Below are 18,176 nucleotides of genomic sequence, written 5' to 3'. Positions count from 1 at the left end.
CCACCCTCAGTGCCCTCTTTGACTAAGCCCCACCCTCAGTGCCCTCTTTGATAGCCTCTTCTCTGCTGATTTGAGTCCCTCAGTGCCCTCCTTGGTCTCTTCCCTCAGGGATGCATCTCTTAGGATGTCAATTTCGTCTGTCACTCCTTGTTTAAGAGACCTAAAATGGTTCAGAAAAATTTTCAGTCTTATATGAAAGTAAGAAGAAGACTATAATAAATAGTTATTTAGGATTTTTCAGCTTTGATAACCCCTAACATATATTTCATTTTATCTATACTTTCTATTTCCACATATTCCTTAACTGTATTCTGAAACACACACACACACACACACACACACACACACACACACAGAGAGAGAGAGAGAGAGAGAGAGAGAGAGAGAGAGAGAGAGAGAGAATATTACTTAATTATCAAACAGTTCAACGTATATCCCTAAAAGATAGGGCTTCCTTAACAAAACCCATAAACAGGGGTTAGATAGGTGGCTCAGCAGTTCAGAGCACTAGCTGCCTTTGTAGAGGACACAGGTTTGGTTCCCAGCCTCCACGTGGTAGCTCACAACTGTCCTTAACTTCAGTTCTCGGGACTCAATGCCCTCTTTTATCCTTTAAGGGTACCAGACATGCGTGTGGCACACATACAAGTAGATAAATATCTATACACATATAGTAGCAAAATAATAAATCTTAAAAACATAAACTGCATGATCTCAATACTATACAATAACTCTGTTTGTTTGTTTTTGTTTGTTTGTTTTTGAGACAGGGTTTTTCTGTGTAGCCCTGGTTGTCCTGGTACTCACTCTGTAGATCAGGCTGGCCTCAAACTCAAAAATCTGCCTGCTTCTGCCTCCCAAGTGCTGGGATTAAAGGCGTGGGCCACCACTGTCCAGCCAACTCTTTTAATTTATCTGATATTTGCATGATATTTGGAGCTTTTCAATTGCTTCAGAAATTTCTTTTTTCAGTTTTATTTTTAAAATGGGGTACAAATTAATTTGATTCACACGCTGCACCTGTTTTATCTTGTCTGACATCAATACTTCATTCTTCTTAATTGTTGAATAATATTCCATTGTACAAATATACAACATTTTATTTATCAACTGCCTTCAGTTGATGAGCATTTATGTTACTTACACATTTTGAGTATTTACAAACAATACTGTTATATCTGTGTACCAACTTTGTGTGAATATATATTTTCACTTCTTTTTTCTGTATACTATGACTAGATTTCTGGAAGACATAATACCTCTGTATTCAACTTTTTGAGGGACTGCCAAAATGTTCCTCAGAGTTGTATCATTTAACAACCCAGTAATTTACATATCCAGCAATGTTCCTAGTTTCTTCTTTGCCAACACTTGCTACTATCTTTATTCCAGCCATCCTAGTGGGTAAAACGCTATATGCTATTGTAGACTGCACAATATTTTATTTTCATTTCTTTGTTTCTGTTTCAATTTTTAAACAGGACTTCTCAAGTAGTTCAAGGTGGCCTCATGATCTCCCTTCCTGTTTCTCAAGCGCTGGGATCGCAGGTGCATGCCCTTATTCCTAATTGGTATTTTAGCTGTTTCACTGCCTGGCTCTTCTAGGAAACTGCCAACATTATTTTCAGACTTTCCAGAGCCTAGTAGAATAAATTACCTTAGAAGCAGGTTGACTTTTGAAATTGTAGTGTAAACATTTCAGTGCAAGACAGCATATGCATTTACAGTGAGGTTTACTATTCTAAATAAACTTAGAGCAGTCAGAACCCAGTCAAACAGAAATGGGAAAGTTTCTTCTTCAGGATTCCTCTTCCCTTTAATTCACTCAGGTGCCAGCTCCTAGGGACTGAGTGACGGGAGGGGAGGGTGCTCACATTTTTTTCCACACTTCATCATATGGCAGAAATCCCTGAATTAGCAATTCCCACCTCCCCAGTTGGTGTATGTGTGCGTTTCTGATTTAGCTGATGAAGAACAAACCTCAAACTACTCATTTCTAACACACGCTGGTGGGCAGTTGGTGTACCTGGTTCGGGGTCTAAACTTTGGAAGCACTATTCTAAAGCCATCTCCTGATCTACCGGAGGAGCCTACGCGTAACTGCGAGATGCCGGCCCATGAGCTCAGCACTGGTTCAGCAGCCTGGAAGCTGTCTTAGTGAGACTGATGTGGGAGCAGAAAAGATACATTGTGGTCATGTCAAGCCCCTCATCCATCGCCACATCTTGATCTTCCTGGTTGGGTTATCATAATCCACTTGCATTTTGTATTACTTAATAATGATCTTACCAGCCATATAAAAGCAAACTCAGAGATACTGACATAATAAATTGCACAAAAGAGTCTAGAGTAAGAGTTGCTTGATGCGGCAGGATTTTCCCTGTCCAATTACACTAAACTATTCGTGCAGCAGGAGGCCTGTGATTGGACAGGGAAAAGGGAGGCGGAGCTAAAAGTCTGAGAGAGTGAGAACTTCTCAGGAAGGAGATCCTGATCCCACGTGGTTTTAATAGACTCAGGTATTTATGAATAACATGTAGGGATAGAATGATTGGGATAACCTGTCTATTCTAGGTAGGCAGCTTGAATCATTATCAATTGGCTCAGAAATTATTGTGTGGGCATCTTGTGGATTGAGAATTGTTGATATATGAATCTGACTGGTTAATTATAAGCTTCAAGAGTTTTGATTTTACTGGGTTACTGGGTATTGTGATAATTACTGTGAGGTGTGCGGTCATTGCATGGGGCTGGCGCAGCACCATCCCACCAAGGGAAATTAGCAAGTCGGGTGGAGACATCTGGGGTGGGGGATTGGGACAGAGAGCCCGCTGAAATGAGAACATCCCGCTGGAGGGTTACTGGAATGTGGGACCGCTGACCACAGCGGGGTTATGGTTGTGAAGGAACTAGAGGCTCCAGAGACAAGCGAACTGGAGCTGGAAAAATCATGACCAGTCGCTGTGGGAGCTAGAAACGAAGGTGGTGGGACCACGCTGGGACCATGAGAGTAGCCACGACAGTAGTGCGGGAAGCCTAGTGGATCATTTTTTAATACTTCCTGCAACAGTTTGACACTGGGCAGTTTTGTAAGATGAACAGAAAATCTGTTAGACAGAGGAAAGGACGAGGGGCCTGCTCAAACTCGGCTTTGTCTTTCCAGAAGCTAACGAGCAGCTGAGAAAATTGGATTATGCTTACCACAGTAAAGTAGGCTGTGTGAAAACACAGCTTAATGAAGGGTGGACACTGCCCGTGCTGAATGGCCTCTGACACCTTGTAATAATAGACCATTCTCAAGGCCTATAATTTTCTCCTGTTGCTTCTACTCATTGCCATGGCAAAACAAAACAAAATTTAAAACAGAAACAAAAAACATAGATAGTGCTTCTTCCTGTATTTATACAAGCAGGGAATCACATAGGCAAGAGAGAAGAATGTCATCAGGGACATGCTCAAAATTGGAAATGACACATTGTTCTTGCAAATTAAGAATAAAAAAGAGTTTAACTCTAAGTTGACTCTCTTTTTGCTAAAGACTGAAGCTTCTGCTGGTTGGAACAGTCAGAGGCTGTTGGCTTCTATTATTAAACACAGGTGTGTGCCCCTCTGATCTTGAAAAACACTCTACTAGTAACACAGTTACTGAGTGTTTGTAGATAGTCCCTTTGCTAATATGTAACTGCTTAGCTAGCCCTCTTGTGATCACAGGATGTTTATCTGTTGACTTTCAGGTCCTCCCATTCATGGTCCCGATAGTCAGTAGGGTAGACCTTGACTCAGGAGCTCTGAGAGGAGCTGGGGATACACCAAAGGAAACTTCCCACAAAGAAGGCATGTTATCTTGTACGTAGGACATGTTTTAGGCCGAAGGTTTTGTGGGTCCTTCTCCCTCCACTGGAAGTCTGCCTGACTGCAGAAGGTGGCCACTTCAGTCTGCATATCTCCAGCTGCTAGGAGTGTCAGCTAGGGTAATTCCCAGAGTCCCAGAAGCCTCTCCTATCCTGTCCTATGTTCCTCCCCTGCCTCCCCACACCTGATCCCCACCCCTATTCCCCTTCTCACCTCTCTCTGACACCCAGTTACCTCCGTCCATCACCTCCAATGTTTATTTTATTTCCCCTTCTGAGTGAAATTCAAGCATCCTCCCTTGGGCCTTCCCTTCCTTTTTACTTAGCTTGTTTGGATCCTTAGATTGTAGCATTGGTATCCTGTACTTTATGGCTAGTGTGCACTTATACATGAATACATACCATGTTTATCTTTCTGGGTCTATGTTACCTCACTCAGGATATTTTCTAGTTCCATTCATTTGTCTGAGAATTTCATGATGTCATTGTTTTTAATAGCTGAGGAGTATTCCACTGTGTAAATGTATCATATTTTCTTTATCCATTCTTCGGTTGAGGGATAAGATGCACAGGGATAAAGATGGAGCAGAGATTGAGGGAATGGAGAGCCCAACTTGAGACCCATCCCATGGGAGAGAGCCAACCCCTGATGCAATGATACTCTGCTATGCTTGCAGATAGAAACCTAGCATAACTGTCTCCTGAGAGACTTCATCCAGCAGCTGATGGAAACTGATTCAGAGACCCATAACCAAACATTAGGCAGAGCTCAGGGAATTTTGTGGAAGAGTTGGGGGTAGGATTGAGGGAGACAGAGGGGTCAAGGACACCACTACAAGACGTACAGTGTCAACTAATCTGGGCCCATTAGGGCTCACAAAGACTGAACCACCAAACCAACAAGAATGCAGGGGCTGGACCTAGGGCCTCTACACATTTGTAGCAGATGTGCAGCTTGGCCTTCATGTGGGTTCCCAAACAATAGGAGTGTGGGCTATCTCTGACTCTAATGCCTCTCTTTGGATCTCCTTTCCCTAGCTGAGCTGTCTTGTCTGGCCTCAGTGGGAGAGGATGAACTTCTTTAGTCACCTCTCTGCAACTTGATGACTTGATGTGCCAGGGAGGGTTGGTACCCATGGGGGGCTTTCCCTTCTTTGAGGAAAAGAGGAGGGAGTAATGGGATGGGGGTATGAGGGTGGGGTTGGGAGGAGAGGAGGGAGGGAGTCTGCAATCAGGATGGAAAGTGAATAAATAAATTAATAATGAAAACCTGCTAGCTAGTCAGTAATGATATGAGCAGGTGTTGTGAGCTCACACAAGGCCTACCCTATGGATAAGCCATGTAAGTTGCATGGAGCTGCCTGGTCACCTTTGAATGAATGAAGTTGGCTCTTTCACACAAGCTCTGCTATTGCCTGACTGGGACATATAATTGTGGCTTACAGTGTTAGAAAACATTCGGTCTGGGCAGATGACAGGGAAAAGTCTATTCAACTTTTCTACTTAAAGCTGAGGGCCCTGAGATATAGGCTGAGATGTAGAGGTAATGTAACTTTGCCAAAGATATTCAGGTTCAAGAAGCATGGAAGAAACCAAGCTTCCCTCGACTCAGCTGCCACGATGCTTGGTCCGAGTATAACATCATCACCATTTTGAATCACTGACTCCAACAAACATCACTGTGAATCTCGTATAAGCCCACCAGGAAACCAATGCTGTAGATGCACCATACACGACGAGGCTAGTACCACACAAGACACGCTACATGCTAGGGCATATGTGTACATTTTCAACAGACTGGCATTTTAAGTAGAGAAAGAACAAACAAACAAACAAAAAATAAACACCAATAGACTAAGGGTGTGTTGTGCTTTGAATACAAATGGCCCCATAAGCTTTATAGATTTGGATGCTTGGCTATTAGGGGGTGGTGTTAATTGACAGAGATTAGAAGGTGTGGCCTTCTCAGAGGAAGTGTGTCACTTTGGGGTTTCAAATGCTCAAGCCACGCATAGTCTCCCTCTCTCTCTCTCTCTCTCTCTCTCTCTCTCTCTCCTTCTCTCTCTCTCACTCCTTCTCTCCTTCCCTCCTCCCATCCCCTCAGCATCTAAAGAGGAAAGAATGACCTAGAGACATATGAAAACACACTTAACCCTTTAGACTCATCATAAAGACAAAGTCTCAAATGTACACTCTCACCCTGCTTTCGAGGCTACAGAGTAAGACAGGATCTCTTGATTGCTGCTGATAAAAGTGTTATTTCATACAGCCACTTTAGGAAGCAAGTGGAAAACAGGAATCAACGTTGAAGATGAATTATCTTTTCACTCTTAAGTTTATAGACAAGAACTTCAACACAAGCGCACACACCCACACCTGAAACCTTGAATAAAAAAGTTCACTGAAGGTGAAGGAAACAAACAAAAGAAGCCATACCACAGAAGAACCAAAAATACAACCATATAGCAGAACAACCAAAAACACAACCACAACAGGAGGAGGCAGTACACTGGTTAAAAGCAATTAACAGGAATATGGATTTGTGTGGACAAAGCTCACAAAGATAAACAGAGAGAATAGGATGACCAGGAGTCCACACTGCTCAGTCCCTTTTAGGTAAATTTTGACTGTAAGGAAAGCAATGCTATAGGTTTATATGTGCACATTTAATAAAATATACCTACACAGAAAGAATAAAGATCAAATCTAGCAGATGCTAGAGTCCAGAAACTTGAAAGGATCTGAGATGTTATCCCATTCGCCATGTTCAACAATACTGGAGAAAAGATAAAAATGTCCCAATTGGAGATGAACAACTTATCACAGCACACAGGGTCCGCATCACTGCCCGTTGCCACGTATGCCGAACATGACATGAATAGGCCCAGAAGGATGCCTGTGTATGTACAGTATGTTATTCTATAGGAGAGGAACCCTGAGATCAGAGGACCTAAATAGAGGACCTGTTTTAAGACAGGCAAGAAACCTGCTTGCCTTTAGCTCTAGAGGGAGACATTGTGAACTTTAAAATGCGGTTTGCAAAGCAAATATCCTTAAAATAACACAAATAGAAAAAACTTTCAACTGACACTTTCCTTCAAGAGACCCATGAAGGACTGTCTCCCACAACAGTGGGGTTGAGGGGTGACTGAGCGGAACAAAGGTGACGATACGCGAATCCTCTTTATGTCTCACGAGTCGCTGCACAGATATTTCTCACATTGGTTTTTTTTTTTCATTTTAAAAAATCTGTTATGCTTTGTAGTAACAAAAACAACCCTGACAGTCTAGCCTTTCGGTTTGCTTCTGGCTGAGCAGAGAATAAAGAAGAATGGCCAGGAGCTCCAGATGAGGGAGGTGTGCATGGCGCAGTAACTGGCTAGTCTAGATTCCGCATGGTTGGGTTAGGGTTCTAGGATGACCATGACAAAACACAGCTTTAAGTAATAGATGTTTACTCATATCTGATTTGTGTGATTATATATTGAACGAGGTGGGTGAGGGAACCTGTGAAATTGTGATGAAGCAAAGACTTGAGTCTGGGTAGTTGCTCCAGCAGAGTAGTGGGTGGGAAGGTAAGGGTCTGCCTGAGAATGTTTGTACACAATTCATTCTGCCTCATCTTGTCATCCGTGACGATAAAGTCACTATTCTTTTAATACAAGGAGGGTACATTGCCCATGGGATTTCATTTCCTGCTTTTAAAGACGGAGAATGAAGGCTCTCAAGGGACTCTAAATGGAAAGGGTCATCATGCTGAAGAAGCGTATTTGGAGGTGAAGAGTACGGGCCTCCTTTAAAAATGGTGTCCTGGAATGGCCAAACTTTAGAGCTATTTGGGGAAAAAGAAGGCACTATTCCAGTGGTTTAAAGGGAGACAAGAGAGATATAATTGCTCAGCTGTAAGTGCATCCTCAGATCTTCATATATTCATGAGGTTTTCCACATAACGCAACATGTGATTAACTCTGTATGTTTTTCTACAATTAATCCATATCATGTGAATTTTATTCTTGAGCCAGGCCACTAAAATGTCAAAGGTAGACTTTGGCATCTACAGTTGCAACCATACAACAAATGGGCTTTCAGATTAGCAGCATGCATTGCTAAAGATTCCTGCATCTTTCTTGGCTTTCTAGAGCTGAACCATACTCTATTGTCTAGATAAACCACAGTCCACTTCTCTATGGTCTTCTTGAAGGGCATATTGGTTGCTCCTGATTTGGGCCAATTGTGAGTAAAGCCATTGTAAATATTTGTGTAGATACAAATGACCAGTTCATCTTGTTAAATATCTGGACTGTGATGGCTGGATCAGATGGGCCATATCAAGCTTTATAAGGTCTGTCAACATCAGCTTCCAAAGTGATCATTTTGTGCTCCCACCAGTGATGAACCAGAGTTCGTGATGCACCACTCCTTCAGGACACTTATTGACAGTGTTTTGCATTCCAGAATTTTCCAGATGTGCAGTGCTAATGTGTCATTTTCGTTAGTAGTTTCTTAAGAATGTGTGTTGATGAGCATTGTTTCATAAGCCTGTCTATCTAGTTATCTTCTTTGATGCTTAGACCTTTTGATTATTCCTAAATTGGAATTTTCAATTCATTGTTGTTAAGTTTTGAGGGTTTTGTTTGTTGTTTGCTTATTTGTTTTTGTATATGTTAGATACCAATCCTTTGATAAATGTGTGCTTTGCAATATTTTCTCCCATCTTGTGACTTGTCATTTTATGTCCTCAACATTGTCATATACAGGGCATACATTTCAAATTTTAATGGAGTGTCATTTTATCAACCTCTTTGCTGAGGGCAATACTTTTGGTGTCATATTTAAAAAGTTGTCACCAAAACAAATGTCCCCTAGATTTTCTCCTGTGTCTAGGAGTTTTATAATTTTGCATTTTACATTTAAATATATGATCCAAGTATCTTAATTTTTATGAAAGATATAATAAGAACTCTGTCTAGATGAGCAGTTCCCAACCTATGGGTTGAAATCCTTTGGGAGACTGAACGACCCTTTCATAGGGGTCACATATCATATGTCCTGCATATCAGATATTTCCATTACAATTTATAACAGTAGCAAAATTACAGTTATGAAGTAGCAACAAAAAACACTTTGTGGTCAGGGGTTACCACATTGTGAGGTGGTGTATTTAAGGGTTGCAGCATTAGAAAGGTTGAGAACCACTACGTTAGATTATCTTCCCCACATTGTCCAGTTCCTCCAACACCATTTGCTGAGAAACCATGACCATACGCTGAAAGACGCTCAGACAGCACTTGCTGCCTGGGGTCTTTCTCGCCACCCTCAGCCTCCCCTCCTGCTGCTGCCACCTCTGAGCTCTACCACTCCCCAGTCTCTTTTTCTTGTGTGATTTATATCTGTATATCCCTGATCTTTCTTGGCCTTCAAATATTTCATGAGAATGGTCAACCATGACGATGCCTCCTCTACTCTGGGTGCGATCTCCAGTGGATGAGGCTTTATTAAAATAAATAAATAAATAAACAAATAAACAAATAAAACAGAAAAAGGAAAGATTGATTTTTCTGTCTCTCTCATCCCAGGAGACAAGAATTGATTTTACTTCTTGACTTATAGCCTTGGTGAATGATCTCCATAACTACAGAACTGATCTCTCAATTGGCAAGACTTTTCTATAGGATTTCAATAACACTGGTGATAGATGAGGAAAATGGCTTTTTCCTCCTCCTCTTCCTCCTCCTTCTCCTCCTCTTCTTCCTTCTCCTCCTCTTCTTCCTCCTCCTCTTCCTCCTCTTCCTCCTCCTCCTCTCTCCTATTCCTCCCTCCTCCTCCTCTTTCTCTTCCTCCTCCTTTCTTGTTTACAGTCAGTAAGTGTCTGTGTTGATTTCATGCACTGTTATTTCCTTTCTTCAACTTGGTTGTCCGTTAGGTCTGCTTACCTTTGGAAATATAATTAGACTTACAGTTGGGGTTTTCCTCTCCTCTTTTTCCAGTACGAAAAGAGACTTATGGAGACTATCCTTTAAAATTGAAAGAAAGGAGCTTGACCTTAAGCTTTTAAGATACCCAAACTCTTCCCATTTGACATGGAAGGAGACTAAAGGAAGGTAAATAGTAATGATTTCTTATCCAGAATCATGTGCATGTTTACAGGCTTGTGTCTGCAATCCCAGCACTCAGAAAACCCAGGTAAGAAGGCCAAGTGGCTGAGGCCATTCTGGGCTCCATATAGATACCCTATTTCAAAAACAAACAACCAACAAAACAAACAAAAATAACTTCAAAGTACCATGATCAGACTTTCAGACACATCTCTCTTTTTTATGCAATTTAGAAACCTTATGTCTGATTCCCTTACATCCACTGGAACACAAAACAGGAGGTTTATGGTTACTCTTCTCCCACATTGGTCTGTGTATCTATCTCTACATGAAGGGCCTGCGGTAAGCCACACTGTGAAAATGGCAGGTTTTTGTCAGTGTTTCATAAGCCCATGGTCAGCATCAGCTGTGACCTGCTGCCTCCTATAGAGCGTAGAAGGCATGTCACCATCCCTTCAGGGTTTACTGTCCTGAAAGCATGTGAGGTCAGTCATATCATGTGAGGTCAGTCATAAGCATGAACACCCAGCCTGTTATTCCAGCATAAGCATTATCCCTAAGAACTAGTATTTCCAGATCCTCACTGAGCACCTATAAAGATAAGTCATGACAAACAGGACTAGCCTATTGTTTCTGTTTTAGATGAACTGCCTTATTGTGTGGACAGTGTTAACTCAAGGCTATTTTGATTAACTTCCTGGTGAGGAACACTTTATGGGAATGTCACAATTTTATTTTATTTTTGTCAACCCCTTGTTAAAAGAAGCCCATGTTTGTCTTTCATCTCCTTCCGATGCACCTTTATGGAAGAGGAAGAATTGCAGGTTTCAAGAGAAAAGCAAGAGTTTATTTGGGTAACAAAGGCAGCAGTTGAGGGATAAGGAGAGTCAAGCAGCAGGGAAGTCCAGATGTACAGAGGTTTGGAGAGATTTGCAGACAGAAGAGTTCCAGAGAAGCTTCAAGGTATAATGGATATGGATGTGGGCGAAAGGGTGACAGGCTCACGCAAAATTCTTAGCTACAAAGAAGAAAAGCAACTGACTGACACAGCAGAGAGCTTATTAGTAGGGATGGACTAAGGCAATGGCTCAATCTGTAAAGTGACTGCCATGTAAACATGTGGACCCGAGTTGATACCCAGCATCCACATAAAGGCTGGGTGTACCAGCATGCATCTGTAACCACAGTGTTAGGTGGGTGCAGACAAGCAGATCCTGAGCCCACTGGACAGTCAGCCTAGCCAGCTGATGAGATCCAGGTTCAGTAGAAACCCTGTCTCAGAAAATAAGGTAGAAAGTGATAGAGGGAGACATTCAATGTTGACCTTTGGCTTCCATACCCGTGGACCCACATGCACACATACAGGTGTGTGTGCACACACGCACATATACACAGGTCATGAGCCTAAGTTATCAAACCTAGACAACATTTGGAGACCAAGGTGACTAAGCTGCAAGATACAGTAGCACTCATCACGAAGAAGAGGAATGGTTTGACGGGGAGGCTCAACTTGGCAACACCTTCCGGTTATTAGATATTGTCACTGCCAAGTACATTAGTGTTGCCATCATCAGCAGTTCATTATAAACCTCTTCCCATCTTTGTATCAGTTGCTCAGGGTTGAAAGTACTGAATAGATGCATCTGGTTACTGAGCACGGGCCATGCATCTGTCCCTTTGACATCCTGGGTAACCTTATGTCCCACAAAATTCATGAAGCGCTATACCATCTACATCAGTGGTTTCAGATGCCATACTGGCCTGAAACCAGCTCTACTACAAGTCCTCAGGGGTCGTGCTGAGGCTAGAACATTTGTTGGACTGTGTGGACCCAGACATAGACAGAGATCAAGACAGCAATGAAGGAAGATGAGGCACCACAGCCTTCTACTTGTGACCAACTAAGATGTGACTCTCATAGTTAGAGAAGATGCCAAGGATGATGTCACTTCTGCCCTGATGTCACTGCACAGTTAGAAATGGTTTATACTCTTCAATGTGACCTTTCTAAGGTCCTTTCTGTTTGTCTCAAGAACTTTTCTCATGGAGTTTGAAGAGGAAGCTGTTTGTAGATGGTTAGCTCTACATTGTTTACAAAGTGTCAATCTCCTTAGTAACATTCACAGCCACAAATACTTGTTGAAAGTTGTAAATGACATTCACCTAGCAATTCTACTATAGAATAAAATGATAATAAGCACCATCATATCACAACTCTTAGAAACATAACAATAATTTTCTAGCATGTTCCATTTCAGAGCATCACTTAAGTCAGCCTTCAAATAACTCTAGAAGGAGTTTGTCTGGAATACAATCAGTCAGCATATAAAAAATTCCAGAGAATGGGTCCTTGGGTTTGATCTCAAACCATAAAATAGTTATTTTTACCTCTTTATTCCCCTCACAAGAATAAGGCAGAGAAAGAGACAGCACAAATAAAGATGGGGGGGGTGAAGCCATGCACAGATGAACAAATTTAGCTGGTTGAGAAGATATACAACCAGCACAGGCTGCTGCCTCTCTTCAAGGAATGGAGCTAACGTCAAAGGGAAGCCATTGGGATTGAGGAACTCATGTCTAATCTGTGAGGAAGCCTAGTGAGATGGAAAAGCATAGCTGTTGGAATGGGAGGGCCAAGCGGTCCATGATAAGTTTTAATCTGCTAGACATAATAATTTTGATATCAATTCCTAAGAAAATACCCAGGCGACATTTCCCAGGTGTGCTCTACAGAGCAACAGTTGCATGTAGAACATGTGTTGCATGCAGAGGAGGTTCCAAGTATATAGCAACTTAGCTGCATTTGTACCCAGCATCCATTTTTTGCTTGGGGATCCTCTGTGGTGGACCTAGGTAGAAGCGAAGCCCCTTCTACAGCACAAGTGGAACACAGGTGCTGGATTTCTCCCACCCACCGCCAGCACCCCCCACCAGGCTCCTTTGGCATGCACATGCACTCTTGGTACTGCCAGTCAGTTCTGCCTTCCCACATTTTCACTTGGGAATCAAGGATGCTACAAAGCAGCCTTAGAGCCAAGAGTGGTTCTCCAGAGGTGGTGTGGCATTAGGGCAATGGCATTTGAAATCTTCCGAAGTCTCTCCATTGCTCTCAGGTTAATGCCCCAACCTTCTTAACAAGACAGACCACATCCCAACTGTAACAGCCCTGTGTGCATCTCAAGCTCCAGTCAAATGGATTCTCCAGTTCTTCTACTATGCTTGTTGCCCTTTCTCTCCTTACCCCTTACCTCTCTATCCACAATGGCATTCCCTTTATTTGGACATTTTTTTCCCTTGCTCTGCTCTCTCCCTACATTTTTTGGCTTTTAGGAAAACATTCTTCCCAAAGTTTCTTATTAGTCTTCCCCAGAAACTTCCAAGCGAATTGAATGATTGTTTAACTAACACTGCATATAAACAGCCCATCTTTACAAAGATAGTAACCATATCTACACTGCTGTCCAAACAATGCCTCACACGGAAAGGAATCAAATATTTACTAAATGAACTCAGATCATCCCCAAGCAGCCAACTTGCCTGTGTCGTTCAGTATTCCTGGCCCGCCCACGATTACACATCCCTTCAATAGCCTCCCTGTGCATGCTGGAATTGAAACTTCTAATATAACATTTTGATATTGAACCAAAAGATGAAGGTCTATAGAAACGTTTTCATATCTAGGTTATTGATAGCATAATAAAACTAACATGATGTGTTGTATACAGCATTCTTCTTAGAGACAAAAAGCTCTGGATCAAGAACATTGAGAATCTGACAGTGGAAGAAATATGAAGGCCCCAAGGGATAAGCTGCTCTTTTCAATGAGATGAATGAGCTGTTCCTAGAAGCCAAGCCTTACAAGGAAACGGCAATCCTGCCCGAGATGTTTTCCTCTGCTTTGCCATTCGAGCTTGTAAGCTTGTCTCCACTGCGGTTAGATAGTCAATAATGGCTGATAAACAGCCTAGAGCTCTTCTGCCATCTGAACCCAGAGCATAGGAAGAGTGGTTCGACCTTCTTCTCTTCTTGGTGTCTTACAGGTCAAACAGACTGCCTCACACCGTCTGTCATCAGATAGGTGACACTATCCAGGGAAGTGAAGATCAGGGTGTCACAGTGCTCACACTATATCTGAGCAAAGTGTCCACCCAGACATTTTATATCAATTTGTTCAAAGCCACACAGATGCTAGTGTGAGAAAAGAAAACGAAGGAAGGGAGGGAGGGAGAGAAGGAGGAAGGAAGGAGGCCAAGTCTTTATATCTTCTTTCACTGTGGCCCAAGAATGTAAAATATAGTTTTCCAAAACTGAATTGGGCTGATGGAATTTTAGCTAGTCCTATGCATAGCCACCACAGGGATCGTGTTAATGCTGAAGCGTGCTGTGTCTGAGGCAGTTCAGGCCCTGCCTCAGGTGTGGAAAGCTTGACAAGAGCTGCAGATTAGGACTGAAAGCAACTTTGCTTGGCAACAGTTTCTCACACAACTGTCAAGACACAGGGTATTTTTAAGGAGATTAAAAAAAAATTCTGGCCAGGCAGTGGTGGCACACACCTTTAATCCCAGCACTTGGGAGGCAGAGGCAGGCGGATTTCTGAGTTCGAGGCCAGCCTACTCTACAGAGTGAGTTCCAGGACAGCCAGGGCTACACAGAGAAACTCTGTCTTGAAAAACCAAAAAAAAAGAGCTACGCGGTCGGTCGCCCTCCCTCTCCTTTGCAGTCCTGAGCTCGCAGTCACAGGTTTTGGTTGCTGCGTCCTTGGCTGGCGTAAAAATGGCTACAAACTTCCTAGTGCATGAGAAGATCTGGTTTGACAAGTTTAAATATGACGATGCAGAAAGGAGGTTCTACGAGCAGATGAATGGGCCTGTGACCTCTGGCTCCCGCCAGGAGAATGGTGCCAGCGTGATCCTCCGAGACACTGCAAGAGCCAGAGAGAACATCCAGAAATCCTTGGCTGGACTCAAGGTGATGCTGCCCAACTCCCCTGAGACCCTGGGCCAGGCCACCCCCAGGACTAGCTCAGGCCCTGGAGCCTCCAGTGGACCTGGTGGAGAACACAGTGAGCTCATTGTGTAGATTGCCAGTCTGGAAGTGGAGAACCAGAACCTTCGAGGCGTTGTCCAAGATTTGCAGCAGGCCATTTCCAAGTTGGAGGCCCAGCTGAGCACTCTGGAGAAGAGTTCACCTACTCACCGAGCCACAGCCCCACAGACCCAACATGTCTCTCCTATGCGTCAAGTGGAGCCCCCAACCAAGAAAGGAGCCACACCAGCAGAGGACGATGAGGACAATGACATTGACTTGTTCGGCAGTGACGAGGAAGAAGAAGATAAGGAGGCTGCCCGACTACGGGAGCAGAGGCTACGCCAGTACGCAGAGAAGAAGGCCAAGAAGCCTACGCTGGTGGCCAAATCCTCCATCCTCTTGGATGTTAAACCTTGGGATGATGAGACTGACATGGCCCAGCTAGAGACTTGAGTTCGTTCCATCCAATTGGATGGGCTGGTTTGGGGGGCCTCCAAGCTCGTGCCCGTTGGCTATGGTATCCGGAAGCTGCAGATCCAGTGTGTGGTGGAGGATGACAAAGTGGGCACCGACCTGCTGGAGGAGGAGATCACCAAGTTTGAGGAGCATGTGCAGAGTGTCGACATTGCAGCTTTCAACAAGATCTGAAAGTGGAGAGTGTGGTTTCATGTGTGTGAGGACCTGCTGAGATTAAAGACTGAGACTCCGAAAAAAAAAAAATTCTGTATGCTACCATAGCAACGAGGCGAGACATCGGCATTTCTTCGGGCCCATGAAACTGAAGGGCACATTGATGTAAGCGATGGACAGTCAGTGGATAACAAATGCAGTCATGTAGCAATACTGGGCCATCGTTCACATAATGCATCAACCCAAGTTATGAATAGTGGAAACCGAGGGTACATGTCAATGAGAAACAAAGTAGAAAGAACATGTGTGTATATCAGACAGGGGGAAGGATCAACTTCCATTTTTATTCTTGCAGGTCCAGGATACTAACTGCAAGTTCCCAGAGAAGGCTTTTAGTCAACTGATAATGCTGGATAATCTCATTTGCCACCAGTTTTAGAAATAAAGAGTTTTATCTAAACACTTGGAATATTTCCAAACCATAGGGGATCCTCACCCTTTGCTGTGGTTAGTGCACTCATAAGGACACCCTATCACTTCTAATCAGCCTTGAGGCTGACTGTAGAGAGTGCTTTACGAGCCGGTCATCTAAAGAGAGAAAGAAAATGTCCCATTTCTGGCAGTTGGGACAAGGAAGTGAACTACTGTAGCTCCCTTATTAGCAAAGACAGCTTGCCCTACAAGCTACCTTCAAGCCGGCCTCACACAGTTAAGTAGTCAGTTAAAAAATGTCCTATTCAATGTTGTGTAAGATCAGACTCGCCATGTACTTCCTCCTAATAGAATGAGTGTCTCTGTCTGCTGTTGTCACTCAAATATATCGAAGGAATAAAAACTCAAAGTAAGGAATTACTTCAGCAAATACTTTTTGTTCATTTTACCATTAACAATTTGTTGTTTTATTGGGTTTTGGAGACAGAGTCTGGCTATGTATGCTTTGCTGGCCTGGAACATGAAATGTAACTCAGGCAGGCTTTGAACTTGTAGCATCCTCTTGCTTTTGTCCGGGGCTTACATATATGTGCTGTTAGAGGCCACTTAGCATTTAAAATGTAACTTACGTCTGCTGCGTAAAACTGCTACTTCCCCAGAAATGAAATACCTTTTCATTTCTAATCACATTTATTTATGTATTTATTTGTATATTTATTTATGTATTTGTTTGTTTACTTATTTATTTAAGAGTGAGGGCATGTATAGGCCGTCGTGTGCTCATGGAAACCAGAGGATGACTTTTGGGAGTAGATTTTGTCCTTCTACCATGTGGGCCCCTGAAATTGAGTGTAGGTTCTGAAGCTTGACCTGCATCTCACCAGTACCAAACACATTCTGTTAAAACATCAATCTGTTGCTTTTGTATAAATGAGTTTTATACACATTCTAGAAACCTGTTTATTTAATCTAAAGCACCATAAATAGATGATTTAATAGGATGTGATGTTCTTATTGCTGACTTTAATTTTTAAGCAAACTATAATCCCATGCATCTCCCCTACACACTTAAATAGACAACTAATTCATTTAGGAAAGATTTAAAATTTTCTATTTTCAAAATAGCTAAAAAAAAAAAAGTAATAGTGATTGTCTTAATTGGGGTTTTACTGCTGTGAACAGACACCATGACCAAGGCAACTCTTCTAAGGACAATATTTAATTCAGGTTGGCTTACAGGTTCAGAGATTCAGTCCAGTATCATCAAAGTGGGAGCATGGTAGCATCCAGGCAAACATTGTACAGGAGGAACTGAGAGTTCTACATCTTCATCTGGAGGCAACTAGGAGAAGACTCACTCCCAGGCAGCTAGGATGAGGATATTAAAGCCCATGTCCATAGTGACACACCTAATCACAGTGATTAAAAAAATGTTTTTATAAACCTGGGGAAATGGATGGCTCTCAGTCTATCTTCGGTTCTGGTAGTCTGTGATGTTCGATATTTTCCTACGCCTTAACTCAGATAGCTCATTAGCTATGCCTTGGAGCCGTTTGTACCACATTCCTGCTGCGTTGACATGGAACTTCTGTTAGCTCCAGAGTTAGACAACAAAAGAAGAGCCAGCCAGCGTACTCCGGGGCACTGCCTGGCAACCCGAAACACCATCATCGAGGGGTTAGTTCTCTTTGAAAAGGAGATGGAAATGCTGGCATCTTCAAGCAGCATGTCCCTTCAGGTCTTTTAGACTAAAATCCACAGCAAGCGAAGACAGGGGAGATGCTGTAAGTAGCCAGCTGAGACCACAGTGGGGGAAAGAAGTGGAAAAACTTTGCATATTGTTTCAGATGTTTAAAATGCCCTGTCAGAAGAGGCCATCACAACCGTAAAAATAACACCAAGAATAACCTCAAACAAACCCACAGCATAGCAAGAGTATTGATGTGCTGCTTAGCAGAGGGACAGCTAGAAAGAACAAAGGAACGGGAACCAAGTTTAGGTTCAGGGCATGTGCAGGTGGCGCGCGCGCGCGCACACACACACACACACACACACACACAAACACACACAGAGAGAGAGAGAGAGGGGGGGCAGAGAGAGAGAGAGAGAGAGAGAGAGAGAGAGAGAGAGAGAGAGAGAG

At 42.9% G+C, this 18,176-nt stretch overlaps 1 protein-coding gene and 1 pseudogene across 5 annotated transcripts in view; one reads left to right on the top strand and one right to left on the bottom strand.

Moving 5' to 3' along the window:
- The window catches only part of Sidt1 (SID1 transmembrane family member 1), an 86,049-nt gene that overhangs the window by 55,920 nt on the left and 11,953 nt on the right, over positions 1 to 18,176 (bottom strand). The gene's annotated exons all lie outside the window — the stretch shown is intronic.
- Positions 14,720 to 15,682, top strand: LOC114608447 (annotated as a pseudogene).

Source organism: Grammomys surdaster, unplaced genomic scaffold (assembly GCF_004785775.1).
Source record: "Grammomys surdaster isolate TR1022 unplaced genomic scaffold, NIH_TR_1.0 125901, whole genome shotgun sequence".
In the NCBI taxonomy this organism is placed as follows: Eukaryota; Metazoa; Chordata; class Mammalia; order Rodentia; family Muridae; genus Grammomys; species Grammomys surdaster.
The sequence above is the reverse complement of the archived record's forward strand: the minus strand, read 5'-3'. Positions and strand labels throughout refer to the sequence as shown.